The following is a 17,957-nucleotide window of genomic DNA, read 5'->3' as shown; positions in this document are numbered from 1 at the left end:
CTCACTGTTTTTGTTTTCTGTCATACATTGCCAGATGTGTAAAACAAGAGTAATCAAATATCCTTAAATTTCAAACATGCTTTTAAAAATTTTAAATAATCTGAGTAATAGACTATTTATTACTAATAAACTATTTATCTCAAGTGTAACCTGGTGACTTTTTTTCGTTGTTTTATGCAAGTTTTCCGTATATATAGTAAATTACTTTAATATGTAATAAGCAAAACATGTACAAATTGTGAGATTCAACTGACTTCTATTGTACAGGATTATATTTAATAAATTTTCCAAGTTGCTCATATGTTATTAAATGGGATTAAAAATATTTAAGTATCTTAAACAAATCTAACTATTTATTGTTCTCTACTCTGTTCCTGCGTACAAGTTTTTTTGTTTGAAAACAAAATTTCAATGTGTTTTCATGGCAATTTTTAACCTTTGAATTAAGTAACAATACATATTGTCACATAGGTAGTCTAGTGTGGAACTCAATGACACACACAAGAAGTAGAGCTAAACTAATTTATTAACTGAACTCAGAACACAGTAACTGACAAATCTTTTCATTGTGTGGCTCTAGTTCTTGATCGAGTCACAGGGCAAGTATAAGTTGTCGTGTCTTCAAGGGGAGTAGTCTCTTGAGAAATGTCTCTTTCCAGAACCTCCATACTTTTATAAGAATATTGGCCGTCTTGTTCTTCTGGGTCATGGTATGGCTTCATGCGTAAAACCTGCACAACTTCCTTCGGTTTCAGCCTTCTAGAATTAGGATCGAAATCGGCTACTTCATATGTGACGTCGGACAACCGCCTCAAGACTTGATAAGGGCCGAAGTATCTCTTGAGCAGCTTCTCGGGAAGCCCTTTTTTACGAACTGGAATAAAAATCCACACCAAATCCCCTGGTTCGTATGCCACCATCCGATGTTTGGAGTCATAATGCCGGTGATCTTTCTGCTGAGCCTCGAGAGTTCGCGCACGAGCTAATTGCCTCGATTCTTCTGCCTTATTGATCAGATGACTAACGTAATCGTCTTCTTGGCTGAACTCGTTGGGGCAGAGAGGAAATATCGTATCCAACGGCGTTTCAGCTTCTCGCCCATGTAGTAGATAGAAGGGCGTAAAACCTGTCGTGTCGTGCTTGGCAGTGTTGTAGGCGAATGTGACGAATGGCAATATCTGGTCCCAGTTCTTCTGTTCGACATCAACATACATAGAAAGCATATCTGCTAGCGTTTTGTTGAATCGCTCTGTAAGGCCATTTGTTTGCGGATGATAGGCTGTTGTCATTCGATGAGTGATATTGCACAGGCAATTAATATCGGACACCAGCTTGGACTGGAATACTTGACCACGGTCTGTAATGATAACTCGTTGAGCTTCAGGATTATGTCCTCTAGTAGGAATTTGGCTATTTGTGTAGCTTCCGCCATCGGTAAAGCTCTGGTGACTGAGTACCGTGTCAGATAATCGGTGCATACTACAATCCATTTGTTGCCATCGTCAGATTTTGGAAATCGTCCTAGCAGGAGGAGCGGCAGCTGGTGGAATAGACACGAGATGACCTGGTGGCTTCTGAGGAATACATTTTCTCCTTTGACATTCTCGGCAGTGCATCACATATCTTCGAACATTTCTGTACAAGCCTGGCCAATGAAATCGCTTTCTTATTCTATCATACGTCCTGGTGAATCCTTGATGTCCGGCGGTAAGGTCGTCATGGAGAGATTCTAGAATACTGAGTCGTAAATGCTTCGGGATCACTGGTAGAAATTTCCTTCCGGACGGATCAAAATTCTTCTTGTAGAGGACTCCTTCGATTAATTCAAAGTTTCCCAGCCTACTTGTTTCGGTACTTTGTTGGTATCTTAGTATTTTTGCCAATATCGGATCTTTCATCTGTTCTTCTGAGAGGTCAGTGAATAAAGTGGCACCTATGGAGTTTCCAGACCATGAAGCATCGACTTTTAATGGGTTTCTGGACAGACTATCAGCATCTTTGTGTTTCTTCCACTTTTGTACACCACTAGTACGTCGTATTCTTGGAGTCGCAGCACCCATCTAGCGAGTCTTCCAGTGGGATCTTTCAGTCCTGTCAGGCAACACGGGGAATGATGGTCAGTGACGATCATGAAAGCCCCTCCAAAGAAATATGACCGAAACTTAGTTATAACCCATATGGCCGCAAGGCATTCTCTTTCAGTTGTGGAATAGTTTCTCTCAGCCTTCGTCAGAGTACGCGAGGCATAAGCTATTACTTTTTCCTTCCCATCTTGTATTTGAACTAATACTGTGCCGATTCCGTATCCACTCGCGTCAGTGTGAAGTTCCGTTGGTGCATTTTCGTCATAAAGGTCTAAGACAGGATCGGAGGTAAGATCTTTCTTTAAGTTATCAAAAGCTTCCAATTGTTCAGGTCCCCAACAGAATTTTGTGTCCCCCTTCAGTAACAACTGTAAAGGTTCGGCTTTATGGCAAAAGTCCTTTATATATCGGCGATAGTAAGAACAAAGTCCCAGAAAGCTTCTGATGTCATGGATATTCCTAGGCACGGGAAAGTCACTCACGGACTTTACTTTTTCTGGATCCAGTCGTACGCCATCACTGGATACTAGGTGTCCCAAGATCTTTATCTCTTTTGCTCCAAAGCGACTTTTTTTTGGGGGGGGGGGATTAAGGATAAGGCTTGCGTTCTGTATACTGTGAAGGACGGTATCCAACCTCTGAAGATGTTCATCGAATGTTTCCAACAACTAACAATGTTCTTTTAAAAGTCGCCTATGGAAATTACGTGAGGAAAATGTACGCTTCGTCTCGAAATCAATGGCCGACCTCAAGCTTTTGAATTTATTGTTTTGTCGCAATACAGTCACGATATCATCCTTGGTTAGGACGTTTTGGGCGCTTCTCAAGCTGTGTATTGTACAGGATTACATTTAATAAATTTTCCAAGTTGTTCATATGTTATTAAATGGGATTAAAAATATTTAAGTATCTTAAACAAATCTAACTATTTATTGTTCTCTACTCTGTTCCTTTGTACAAGTTTTTTTGTTTGAAAACAAAATTTCAATATGTGTTTTCATGGCAGTTTTTAATCCTTTAATTAAGTAACAATACATATATATTTCCTTGCAAATCTTTTGTGGAGGCAAAAATTAGAATAAAACTCAAATTAATTGAATGCAAAAAAAAAGACTGGGTTTTTCATATTTTTAAGAATATTTTTCTTTATCTTTGTCATGCCAATTTTCTATGTATCATAATAATGCAACCTAACTTAAGAGCATTGACTTGACATTTTCACTTTTCTGAAGTATGTTTTTGTGTTTACATACCATGTTGTCATAAAATTAGAGATCTAACACGAATATATGTTTTTATTGAATACTTATATATATTATTACTTACAAAATAAAGTCGTCCATCTAAAACGCTTTCAGCAGTAAAACCCAACATGCAATGTGACAAATAAAGATTTCTTGTTCTGCATGAATTTGCAATAGTAAAGCACAACCAAAGCGCACGCACGCACATACAATATAATCATTTATATGTTCATAGTAAACTTAGCAAAAGCAAATCTCTATCAATGAGCCATAACAGAGCAAAGCTTTCGGAGAATACACCAAAGAGTGATTTCACATAACTATTCTCTCTGAATTCGTCTACTCCCTACAATGTTGTCTTTTCAATTTTTAAAGCTTCTGTGACTGGGAAAAGAATCTTCTAGAAGAATACCTTATCCTTTCTGCTCCTAATTGAACAATTGCAAGCAAGCATTTTATTTTAAAAAATGTTAATCAAGATGAATTTGTATAATTAATTAGATTATCGTTTTAAAAGTAATGTTAAAATAGTTTATTTTATTAGTTTTTTTAAATATCTGTATTCTATGCAATGACAAAATGTAACGTGTCTATTTAACTTAATTGAAGTTTTACATATTTTTTAAATCCTTTTTCAAATAAATGACTATTTAAATTTAAATATTATGAGAAAATTATGGCAACTTAACAATTTGACTTTAAATCCACCACTAGCGGTTAAAGAAAGGAAGAATTTTTGAACTAGCAGGTAAGTGATATTTGCCAGTCGCCTTTTTTCATCTATCACAGTCATTTCAATAACCAATTATAAATAGGACGGTTGACGTCATTCATACTATAACAGTGGAAAGTCTTAAAATTATTGAACCTGGCTACTTCTGAAAAAAAAAATGACAGGCTTAAAATAGTAATTCTTTCTAATAATAATAATGTAACTTAAAAGGATTAAAGTACTTCCAAACAACAAATTCAGATCAATAAAATTAAATTTCTTGCTTATTTTTAAACAATCCTGTTATCTGACAAATGATTATCCTGGAATAACAATCTGCGAGATTGGATATTTGACAGACGTTTGACAATACTTCTATGCTAATAGAGATACACTAATCTTCTAAACTTGATCCATTGACTGAAGATGCTTCTCTATAACAGTGGGGGAGTATTCTATTTTCTCTGACAGTTTCCTTGTCATCTGGCGAGAATTTTCTTGCAAAAGTTGGTTTAATCGCCTTTGAAGTCAAAATTTTCATTTTTGAATTTGTCATACTTTATGGTATGACTAGCGATTCTTTCAACTATGAAATATACAACTCAAATGTTGTGAACAGCTTTTTTTTTTTTACCTTAGAATCATGATCAAAAGCAAAAAGGATATGTCGAAGATGCGCATTTTTCCTCAATTCGACATTCCGTTTTAATGATCTGAAAATCAATATAAATTAACTCGGGGAAAAAAAAAAAAACATGGATCCCGGTAAATCAAAACATCCTTTTTCGAATGATCAAAAACATTTGAATGACTTGCGGAATGGTAAAATTTAAAGAAGAAGGTGGAAACTTAGATGCCAAATCAGTGTATCAATTTAATGACTGTACAATTTTTATTGCTTACTTTACTTTTATTTAATTTTTAAAAATAGTTAATAACTTATTTACCAACTATATATTTCACTCTTATAAAGAACTTCGTATCATTTTCATTGTTCCTACAACTTTTTTTCATCTTTGTTTTTCTCCCATTTGACAGCTTATTTTTAAATGAGAAGATTTCTGTAATGCATGCTTATAATAAACTTTTTGTTACACTTACAAATAAAATTTAATTTCACGAATAAGCAACGATGAAAATTTTAAAACATTTTAGTTTGAATTAGTGGAACTTGTATTAATAGAAATCTAATGGAATCTGCTCCCAATTTAAATTCTGTGAGAGATCGCAGGAAATTCATGGCACAATGAGCTGAACAGTGCAAAACCTGAATTATTCTATTGAAATTTGAAGTTTAGAAGTGCTTTGCTTAAAAAAATAAGAACAAACACAAATTGTGCAGCAGCCAAAACCAGTTGGTGGCCAAAGGCAGCTAATTTTAAATAGGTATTGTGTGCTGGGATATTGTGTTTTTATGGGTAATTTATATATTTTTAATAATTTAGGATACATATCTCATTTACGCTCTAAAAAGGAAAGACAATGAGATGGAAATTGTAATAATAAATTGAAATCTAACTGAATGCTTAAATCTCTGCCTGCTTTTACGCGCGTTTTTATTAGGTATTGTGAAGTCAATTTTAAAAGTCATTAAATAAAAACACTATGATATGTGGGCTTAAAATCGCAGTTGCAGGTAAATTGCAGAAGTTTGGAAGAAATTTGCTCACTTGTGAGTAAACGAGATAATATGTAGCTAATAAGTCCAAAAATATTTTTTTGGCTTTATTTGTTTTATCCTTGAACTAGAACTTGAATATAAACCGTTAGCGACAAAGGCTGTAATCCCATAGGAGCGAAAAAGTTACAGTTTATGGATATAAAAATACTTGAGGGCGTTTTATCCTTCATAACATAAGATATTGCGCAATATCACATCGATGCGGTTCGATATTCTGAATGCCATACAATATCATGAAGATATCTAATAGTATTGTTGGGCATTGTGTGCCAATAATAATTACTAGAATTGAATGAAATTATGGTCCAAATTTGTAAAAATTGGACCACACTTTCATTGTTAAATTGCCGATATCAAACAATGTAGCAAATTTGGGATTCAATCCGTTAATCTATTTATTCAAGCTATATGTTTTCATATAAGTGAAAGCGATTGCTCGAAAAGTGCAAGAAACTGGATTCATGAATGTTAGTTTATGATTTTTAAATACAAACTGTTGGTGGCATGTCTCAACCTTTGAATTCACCCCGTTAGAGGGGAGACTAAAATTCATTGTTGATTCTCTACTTTGTTAAGCATAAAAGGTACTACACCAAATAACTATATGAATACAATGCGACAGTTTGAATGATAAGTTCTGGTCAGGTGATTCATGTCAGCTTAAAAGTTAAAGATTTATCATTGATGTCTATTTCATGAAATTTCCCTCCGTTTGTCCAGAGGTCACGGTTCGCCTGATTGATCAGATGTGATATTAAGCAAAATAAGTAATTTAGGAGTGAGAAGGGTGATATATATATATATATGATGTCACTAAATATATTTCATTCACATTTTCAAAATATTTCTTTTTTTTTTTTTAATTAAGTACATGTATTTTTTTAGAATATTTTGTTTTTAAAACAATTTCTTAAACTGTGACCGTAATTTCTGAATGTAACACCGCTAAGTTGTGTTGGAGAGGTTGAATAGATTGTGTTTATATAAAGTTCGATTTGTTAATTTACTTTTATTATACATAAAAATGATTCGTGCTCAGCCTTTCCAATTCGAGAGAGTTGATCCTGCAGAAGAAAAGAAAAAAGCCAGGTCTTCTGTTTTGGGTACTTTAATAGTATTCATTACCATTATTGGCATGATTCGTGCAGGTAAGAATTTATTAAAGAATTAAAATAGTAAGGTGTTTTGCATAAGGATACATCATATTGCCAGTTAATTAAAAAAAATTCATATATGCGTAGTTCCTCATCATTAGAAAGCATCATTGATAATTACTGCGGAGCTGTTAATTCTTTTTTTGTAATCCCTGCCCTTAAATCTAATAAATTTTTATAAGTTAATGATGCACTTTTGGTATGTATATATATATATATGCATGATAAATTATCATATTCCAGCAAAATTACATTTTTTTTTCAAAATAAAAAAAATTACTGGTCTTTCTCAATGCACTATAGAAATATTACATCTGATGTTTCTTTAAGCCATATAAGTCATAACCATGTAAAACTAGATCAAAATTACGCTCAAAGTTTTGAAAGTTATTGAATGCAATTCTGCCAAACGTTTCGGTTTTTATGAAATGCAGTAGAAAATTTTCTTAAAGCATGGTATTTCTATGATATAAAACAAAATGAGGAAGCTGAAACAATTTTTGAGAAAAATAATTGATTATGGTTGTAGATGCATTTTAATTTCAAGCATATAAATGTAGCCTGCTTGTTATGCATGTCTTTGTACACACATTCTCCTTTTTTGTGGATTTTTATTGATTACATGAATAGAACTGCATTTTTATGAGCCCCATAGAATCTGGTGCTTCAACTAGGTAATAGGTTCCACTCTGGCTTTCTTGCAAAATGAAAAAATTGTATTATATTTGTTATAATCATCTGTGCATTATATCTTTTGATCTGCTTCATTAATTCATGAAAAATCAATATATAGAGAGAGTGAACCTTTATTTCTATTAGTTTATTTATTTATATATTTTTTAATTTTATGTAAGTCAGTATCCTTTGAGAGATTGAAACAAAATTTTGTATGCATGTTTCTTAGTATCTTGAGGTTTAACTTTGCAATTAAAAAGTAGCAAAGCTCTGTTATAGGCAATGATAAAAAGCTTTTTTTTTTTTTTTTTTTTTTTTTTTTTTTTAGAACTGAAGAATATATCAATGCTCCAAAATTATTTATATACAATCTTAAAATTTATAAATAATTTTGCTTTCCAATGACCAATTTCATTTTCAAATTATTGTTTCTCACATTTTAATCATTTTTTTCAATATTAATTTTAAAATTATTTATAACATTTTTTTTCTTTTCTTTTTTTTGTTGTTGTTGAAAATTTTAACCTATTTTTGGTATTTAATTGGATCGATTTTTTTTATGTCAAAATCAGAGATTTTTTTTTTCAGAAATTTCCACTTTTGCTTTTATATTGAAGTATAAACATCCTTTTAACATGCACATGCTATAATTTGCCTTTATTGTCTCCCTTTAAAGTTGCTGCTATTTCTTTAATTGTTTGATTTAATTTTTGTCTTATATTTTAGTGTATTTGAAACTTTAATGTGCTTAGTTTTTATAATGTATATCTTTATTTACTGTTAATAAGCTCAAAAAGTTTGGCAGTTTTGTCTCTTTCTAATTTCAAAAATTTACTCACCCCCTTCCTCTCATTACCTCTTTTCTGCCATAAATCCCAAATACAGGATTTTTGATAAAAGATCATTTATATTTCTATACATTTGAAATAGAATAAATGTGAATGCAGATCTTAAAATCTGCACAAAATCAAAAATATTTTTCAAGAAAATAAACACAAATAAAAAAATATTTAAAACGTATGTTTACTTACATGAGCATTGACATTTCCCAATTGGTATATTGCACTTTACTCTGTAAAAATTATTTAATTATTTGTTATCTGAAGTTGTAATTGCTAGACATTTGTTTTAATAACATTAGATGTAACAGTTTAATAATATAACAGTATTTAGATGTCTTTATCTCCACTCTCAATGAGAGAGCGAAGATTATATTCTCAAAATACTGAAAAGAAAACACATTGCAGATATTGAAAGATACTTTCTTTGTAAACGTAATATAAAAAAACTTAATACAAAAAATTATTATTATTGACTTTCCAGAACAATGAATGTGATATTGAGTTTATATGGATTTAAAAACATTGATTAAAGTTGTTTTGATTATGATATGCTTAGTACATCATTGGTTATTTAGTCAATTGCCTTAAGTATTTTTGAAAATCAATGAAAATTAAATTAAATTTTTTGTCACAAATTACTTATTCTCTTCTCTTCTCTCTTCTAGCTCCTCTTGCAGTTGAAAAATTAAATAGCTAGGATTTCTTCACCAAAATTCTGGGTTTATATGTAATGTTGATAAAAAAAAAAATGTATCATTTTCATCTGTAGATTTGCAAAGCTTCACTTATCAAAATTGTTTTATTGATAGCAACTGTTGTTCATTTGAAATGAGAATGGTTCATTTTGTAATGTTTTCAAAATTAAGAAAATAAACTATTTGACATAATTTCTTTGATATGCTTTCTATTTTAGTCAATTTGTTGTTTGATTTAGATGTATTAATTAGCTGATTGTAAAAAAAAATATTTTTCTGGGCGATTCATTTTTACCTAAATGAATTGTATCACTATTTAAAAATTTATATTCATCAGATGAAAAATTACATTATTTTTAGAATATATTCTTATTTTGTGTCATTAAAGAAATGGCACTTGAAAAAATCATTAACTTTCTTTCAAATAAAAAATAAAATGTTTTACAATCATACATTTAATATAGCAGATAAGGTGTATATTTTATACCACTTTGCTTAATTTGATTTTTTTCTATATTAATCATATCACTGTCTTCCTTTTTTTTTTCCAGTTATTAATTGAATTTCCTGATATATTAGGCTCTCTTTATATATAATTATTTTGCATGATTAAGATTTCATTTCTTTACACTATACATGATGAAATGTAATATTTTTAAAATTTGAACAAAAAGGACAAAAATTTAGCAATTTCATATAGTACAACCTTGCAGTTCTCATTATTGTACATTTTACATCACTTGCATTTTTATGTTAAAAATTTATTTAAAAAATAAAGACAATAAATGAAAAGTTGTAGAAAATTTCAGGTTAACATTCCATTTATGCCAAGTGCATTTTGATGTGAAGTTGATTATTTTGTTGTGCTCCTATGTTATTGAATATTGTACATTTTAGTTGTCAAATTTCATCTGTGCTAGTTCAAAGATCTGTCTCAATTAGAATAGCATTTATCATTATTCTATATTTCCTATTTGCACACATTTATCTTGAGAAACTTCCAAACTTAACATGTATGTATACTAAACTTTCGTATGTATCAATTTCTACTGTTTTTCACTTTACAATGGAAAATAGTACAGGGTTAATTGAAAAATTATCGATTTTTTTTTAAAAAGTAGTTTTGTTAAATAGCACTAATAGTTACAAGCTATCAGTTGATTAATTGAGGTTGAATTCTAAGGACCATCTCCTGCCACGGTACAGTACCTTCTGTGGGAGGTTCGTCTTGTCATCAGTAAGGGGTAGCCAACCCCACACTATTTCTGTACCCATCCAGGTAGTGAGAACTAACCACAATACTGGGAAGTTGTCATCGTCATATATGAGGTGTCCACAGTGGGATTTTAACTCTGACAAAGCCATCATGGCAAGATCTTTCATTTATTTTAATATAAGTGTTAGTAATTTCCCTTATATTGCTTGGTTGTGACAAGGAAAGTCAGTAATAAGTAGGAGAAGCAAGGAATTTACCTGCATGCAAGCATTCAAATTTTCTTCCCATTGTTGTATCAAGAGTGATTGTGTTATTTCATACTTTGCCCAATTAATAAAACCAATAAAATCTTGAACATCAAAATAGACTTCAGACTTAGAAATAGATGATTATTTCGATTTTTTTTTTTTTTTTTGGTTTTGTCTTTGCAGTGAGAAATCTATGCACACTTAATATGTGATCTTTATCAGTAAGTACAGTAATAAGTATGCTATCTGATTGGGTAAAAAAAAAATATTCCTCAGAATTGTTATAACCACAATTTGTTTACATTCATTGCTTAATTGCTCAATGATAAAGTTTTAGTTCCGAGAAGATGAATGGAAGCCCCCCTGATGGATGAATTGATTACATTTGAAGTAAAACCACATTGGCGCATGTATTTTTATAATGATCCTAGTTTTCTATCCCTATTTTTCAAATGGCTCTCTGGTTATATAAAATCGAAGTTGTCGATTGCTTGTAGTCACACATCTAGTATGTAACAGTTTTCAAAGAATTTATATCAACAATGCTCCGTTAGTAGTAGCCTGAAATAACAGCTATGCAAATATCCCACAAGCATTTTTGGTCCTACTAAAAATATCGCTGATATTTTTTCTTAGTAGTAATGAAAATTTGCTAAAATGTGCCATAAAGATTCATTAATTGGTGCTCACAGTGCCAGTTGATCCAGAGTATCCGTTTGTTAGTTTGTCTAAGCATGCTGTCGAATACCTTATCAGGAACTCATTAGAATGAAATTAACAAATCCAGGATTGGCTTTTAACCAATTGATTCCAATAGAGCCCAGATTATTTTTAAAAAAAGGTATTTAGATATATTCAAAATAAAATCATGCCGAGTCGAAAATAAATAATAAAAAAAGATTTATTTTTTGATCAGTAATTTTAACATTTATCAGTGTAACTCAATTATTCTGCAAATGCATATCCCTTATAACAGTGAAATGCATTTGCAAAGTGAAAAGAGAGAAAGCGCATCGGTTAGTAAACTCTTGCAAGGACCGTCACTTCTTTTCCATCTAGTTGCAGGTCTCAGCAACCGTCAAAACTCTGAGTAGCTAATGCAGAGTAAGAACTGGAAGATATTACGTATTTGAAATTTATTTTGTTTAGTTGAGAAAAAGCTCGGGAAATCCTTGCAATTCTTTGCAAGAGCAAATTTCTCCCTTTCTTCCAAACACACCATAAGAGGCCCATCCATACTGTTTAATGTGTAAGGAGAATCGCTTGCCATCCACAAACTTACTATTCCGTCACTGGTATAATTCAATGATGCCTTTCGGAGCGCAACTTTTATGAAAAAAGAGCTCGAAGTAGACGGACTTTAGCAGATTTATTGTCAGGGGATGCAGTTCAGAAACCTTTACATTCTTATTAGACCTATATTTCCAACTATTACTCGGTTAAAGCAGCAGATTTGGAAGAGTATTTTTGTTTCAATACGGGGAATGACGATGCTGAAAAGAAATGTGCTACATACGTATATGACAACCACTTCTAAATCTACGTATGAAACGTTGCATTAAATCATTATTATTATTGAGTAACTTGACTCATTTGAACGTTCTTAATTCTTATTCATCTGTAATTCGATTTTTTCCCCTGATCCTTTATATTTCTTATTAATATAGTGTTAAAATACAGTTTGTAAGACAAGTTTAAAAAATAAAGGATACAAATGACAAGGAAATGTTTTGTAAGTCAAGGCTACAAGTTTTAATTTTCTTAATTCCTTAATTCTTGCATTTTTCTTAATTCCTTAATTCTCTTGCACACATAACTACTCTTCAGTGTCAAAAGCATTAAAAAAATTTCTCAATTTTTGATTAAAAAATTTTATTGTTATTATAATATCAAAATTTTTATCAACAAAAATTATATCTTAATATATATAAATTACGTGTCACGTTGTTTGTCCGCGATGGACTCCTAAACTACGTAACCGATTTTAATCAAATTTGCACACCGTGTGCAGTTTGATCTAACTTAAAAGATAGGATAGCCCTTTTTTTGAATTTTAATTAGAATTTTAATTATTAATTAAAAACTAACTTTCCCGCCAAAAAAATCTTCATTTTCTCCACCGCCAAATGAGTACGGCTTCAGTTTTTTTCCCCCAACAGTCATGAGGCTAGGCTTAAGATTTTTCGGCTGATTATTTGAAACGATTCTATTTATTTTCTTAATGTTTGATGCATTTAAAATTAAACATTGTTCATTAATCGATCTTTCAGATTCATTCTGAAGTACTTTTGAATTAAAATAAAACAGAATAAAGGAAATTAAAAATTTCTAATCTGCATAGCGTTACCCTAACTGGCGTAGAAAAACTCACGCATTTGCGTTACGTTTCGAATCCGAATGTTCGAATTATTTATGATCCTATCCGAAAACGTTTCTCAGGAATAAGATATCATTTTCCACAATTATTTTACAATTACAATAAATTTGATACGTTGCAACAGATAAAGTATCACGATCTTATGTTTGAATTTTGTATTACTGTGCACGGTGGCAATTCTCAGAAATAAGATATTTTATTTGAAAATGATTAATTACAAACGTTTTAACGGATCACTGATTAATATAACATACTAAAATTCTGCTTTTTTTTAATTATAAAGAAGTTTGGAAAAATACTTGGAGGTTAACACGGATAATTATTACTTTTCGTTTTGAATAAATTCCGATTCTTTATCTAACTGTTTACTAAGAAAAATGTTGTACGGCAATAACATTTGTTACCTTCATTGAATTTTCAATTAAATGATTTTATTTCTTTTGTTAAGGACATCGTAAAAAAGGTAAGTGAACGAGCCAATAATAAGTTCCTCTAATCGGATAATAAAATAATATTAACTCATTTGTATGCTAAATGAAATTTCATCTTTTTTTATATAAATTATTGAAGATATGATAATAAAAAAATGGTTACAATAATCGTTTCAGTTTTTCATTTCTTTACTAATAAACTGCATGTACGTATCAAGTTATGTCAGCTATCATCAACTCAGCTATCATTCACTTCAGCTACAATGCTTATCGTCATTTAATAAATGTTTCTGAAACTGATTTCATTTTGTAAATGAATTTTGAATTATTGCAACAGACAAATGTATCAATGAATCTCATGGCAACTTCATGTGTGGAATATAGAACTTTTTTTTTTTTTTTTTTTTTTTATCTTTCCTTTAAGTTGAGGAAGCCAGAATCTGTATCACTGAAGTTAGAGGATTTATTATACATCATAAAGGGTTTATACTAAGAAGGAAGGTATTAAGAAGGAACAAATTATTTGTTCATTATTTGACAGTCACAGTTATCTGTTAGCTCCAAGCGATTCTAACAGATGGCGGTATCTGTTGACTGGATTGAGTAAGTATTCTAACAGATGGCGCTGTGTTAAAAGTACCAACTTTTCACATAAGCTACAATTTAATGGCATAACCACCACGTGTTGCTGAGGCTAAAGTATAAGTTAAATTTATTTCGTAGTAAACGCAATACAATGAAATGCAATTGTTCTTACTTTTTCAATTTTTGGTATTAGCATAGCCGACCATGTGTTATTTAGACTGAAGTATAAATTGAATTCATATTATAGTAAAAGTAATGCAGTGGAATTCTTCTTGCTTTTTAATTATTAGTGCTTCATTGTTCAATAATCTTTAATTAAAATGCATGTTTAAAACAATCATTCTTATGGCGAAGTGTTGAAACACTTCGATTGGCCATAAACATGCGCGTACAATTGCAAAATGATCCATCAGCACAAATATTTTCTGAACAATTACTAGATATTGGGAACGGTAAAATAGAACTGCAACCAAATACGCAATGCATTAAACTGCCAGACAATTTCTGTACTGCTCTTCAGGGAAAAAATGAATTGATTCAGAGTATTTTTCCAGATATACAGAGTAATTACTTGAATCCTAACTGGCTCAGTGATCGGGCTATTTTGGCAGCCAAAAATGTTGATGACGAAATTAACTTCCAAATACAACAGTTGTTACCAGGCGATCTGATGTCTTTTAAATCAATCGATGCTGTTGTTGATGAAAATGATAGTGTAAATTTTCCAATTGAATTTTTAAATTCACCAGATATACCTGGAATGCCACCACATAACCTTCGATTAAAGATTGGTTCACCTATTATTCTCCTGCGTAATTTGAATCCACCTCGATTATGCAATGGTACGCGTTTGGTCATCAAAAAGATCACCGGAAATATACTTGAAGCTACCATTTTAACTGGAAAGTTTAAAGGAGAAGTGATCCCGTTGCCACGTATTCCGATGATACGATCAGAATCTACGATACCCTTCAAAAGGTTACAGTTTCCAATTCGTTTAGCTTTTGCCATATCTATAAATAAGGCTCAAGGCCAAACAATGTCCATTTGTGGTTTAGATTTGGAAAATCCATATTTTTCTCATGGTGAACATTTAACTATATGTTACATGTTCACGTGTAGGAAAACCGTCAAATCTATTTGTGTTAGCTAAAGACAGGTTAACCAAAAATATTGTGCACCGATTAGTGCTAAATTAAATTGAAATTAAAAGTATTTATAATTCAAAATAATAAACATTATTGTCAAATATTTAAAACTATCTGCCCTACCTACCTCATTTATAAGTTTAAGTGTTGCGTGTTTTTTACTAACAACTTTGTAATGTACTCATTTGTTACAAACTTAAATACAAAAAATAAAGAAATTTAAATTTTTTTTTGTATTGATTTTTGCTCAATATCAACGGTAGTAGAAAATCAATCATGGAGGTCCCCATGTTTTTTTACAAATGGCATCTGTGTAAAAAAGCATGGTGGTCCCCATGACTGGTGTTCTCCTACCGTTTCCCTTGAATAGTTTACTACTATGTAATATAACAAAAACGGGTCTGCTAGTATGTATATATATATATATTAGTTTTTCCTGGCATATTTCTCTAAACTGTTAAATCTTATGAATGAATCATTCTTTGCCAATTGTGTTTAAAATTTTTGGATAAACGGAATTTTTTGTGGCAACATTCATTCAGTTAAGTTGCGCTATTTTCTTTACTCTTTTTTCTTTTTGTATATAAAAAGAATTAATGATAATTGAAGGAGAAGAAAAAGGATCAGAAAGGAATTTGCTATCACTGAAAAGATAAAATTTTAAATTATAAAATGATGTGGTTGCACAACATTGCTAACCATCTCTATCGTATTAAAATATTTTGCTCTGAACTTGCTATAAAAAAAACGGCAAAATTTCATTTAATTTCTAATTAAATGAATTTTCGATTAACTTTGGAAAATTGACAGTATTTTTTTTCTTGTCCTCAAAATAATGAGTGGCTATTCTACGAAATAAAGCTCTAGTGGAAGTTGTCAGTTTCTATATTTTCTCTCATTTTTCTTTCTAGAATGTTAGAAAATTGATATCCACTTAAAATACATTTGAAAAGATCACCATTTACTTTTTTTCCCCCTATTTTACTTAACAGAATAAGCAATGGAATACAATGTTCAGGAAATTTTCTCATGAATCTTCGCCTTTTAATTTGCTTTGTATTGCAAGGGACACTCTTCAGCTTGGACTCGTGATATCTTTAGTCTTCTATATCTAAGCAGGAGTATGCGTATACAATGAACAAAAATCATTTTCAGCTGAAGATTGTACATTAAAACTGAAGACATATAAAACTGTTTTGACTATTCCTTGAAGGAAAGATTAAACTCTTACCGCATTTTTTCCTGTATTTTTAGTAAGCGTCATATGAAATAACATACGAAACATGACCTTTCTTTTAATGAAAAAACAAAAGTATTCGCTCTTCGAGTTTGATGTATATTTAGATAATATAGCTGTTTCTTTTCTGCTTTTCTTATAAAAGTCTGTCTCCTCTGAGTTTAGAGATAGGGCTGAAAAGGAAAGCAGCAAACCCTCCATGATCATGACAAATCCGCAAGAGCGAATTCTCTGTCTTTTCCTTATATTTGCATGTTGTTTCTGATATATAGCTTTTTGAATTTCGTAATAACGAAGAAAATCGAATTATAAATTTTGATGCCTTCCTTTCGATCGATTAAGTCTAAATTTTAATACAATCTAAACTTATTGATCTAAGTCGTTGCATTTTTCCGTTCATAGAGATAAGAATAAATTCGTAGACAAACTGACCTGTCAATCTGCCGATGAATTCGATCCAAAATTTAATATACATCTACATTTCTCAAATTGATACTGAATTTCTTCCATCAATTCCTAGTGTTTGTTTAGTTATCTTATTGACATGCTGCATGAGAGAGACGGGCTTCCCTTCTGTTGCTTTCATTCAAAATTTAATAAAACTTCAAATTTCATGTTAAGAGCATATGCCAAATTTCATGACTCTAGCTCAATAGTGTTTGAATTATTGTATTCGCAGATAGATAGATAGAGAGTTCAGATAGAAAGAGTGGCAGACGAATAGGTAGGCATAATTCGAACCAGAGGGAATTTTCCCGGAGTTTCTCTTATATTTTCTAATAAAGGTTTTTATCACTCTGTTCCTGAATGAAAATTGAGATAGGCCAAGAATGCCACAAATGCTCAAATTTCTATTTTTAGAGTCCCGCGCATGAGTATTTTGTGCTTCATAATATAGAGAAGAAAGCGTAGAATGCATTTTGGGCATCTTTTATTCAACCGGTGGAAACCAAAATTCTGAACAGAGCTGCAATTTTAGTAATAAGACGTCATATCAAATTTCATCGATCTTATTCGTTTGTTTTTTAGTTATCCATTTAGTGCGCGAAGATATGCGATTGACAGTCAACCATTTAACGAACTGAACCAAAACTTGGTAATAAAACTTTAAGTACTAAAACTGTGTTCCAAATCTTATTTATCTAATTGCTTATGTTTTGTGGCTATCGTGTTATACGTTATATCGTTAACATTATACGTTATATACGCTATCGTGTTATACACTTGCGCTTGGACATACAGATGATTTCTATGTGAATGGATTTTATGTCATTTAAAATCTGAGTAAATAGGATTTATCAAATGGCATTCACCTAGTTCAAAGTGTTCCTTTGATTTATCGCATTTACAGACAGATAGGTATAATCAAAAATGTGTTATTCGGACTCAAAAGAGCCAGAAACGTGAAATTTGTCAACATTTCCAGTTCTAATTTTTTAACTACACTACTACTCTTCGGATACCAGAAAGTAAATAAAGTGCAGATTTCTTGACTATCTAAGAATGTTTTCCTGCTGAAAAGCTTGCCATCTCTATTTTTTTAAATTAATTTATATGAAGTATATAAATGATCTAAAAGTAATTAATATTTTCATTAAAATATACAGATCCTTACCCTACTTCTTATT

The 17,957-nt window shown here is 31.1% G+C and overlaps 1 long non-coding RNA gene across 1 annotated transcript; it reads left to right on the top strand.

Annotated features, from left to right (window-relative positions):
* Positions 1 to 6,448: 6,448 nt before the first annotated feature.
* Positions 6,449 to 9,279, top strand: LOC129969349 (uncharacterized). Its single transcript, XR_008784497.1, has 2 exons — positions 6,449 to 6,869; positions 9,058 to 9,279. It is a non-coding gene; the product is annotated as an uncharacterized LOC129969349 (long non-coding RNA).
* The last annotated feature ends 8,678 nt before the right edge of the window (positions 9,280 to 17,957 follow it).

This window comes from Argiope bruennichi, chromosome 5 (assembly GCF_947563725.1).
Source record: "Argiope bruennichi chromosome 5, qqArgBrue1.1, whole genome shotgun sequence".
NCBI lineage: Eukaryota > Metazoa > Arthropoda > Arachnida > Araneae > Araneidae > Argiope > Argiope bruennichi.
This window is presented reverse-complemented; position numbering and strand designations above follow the sequence as displayed.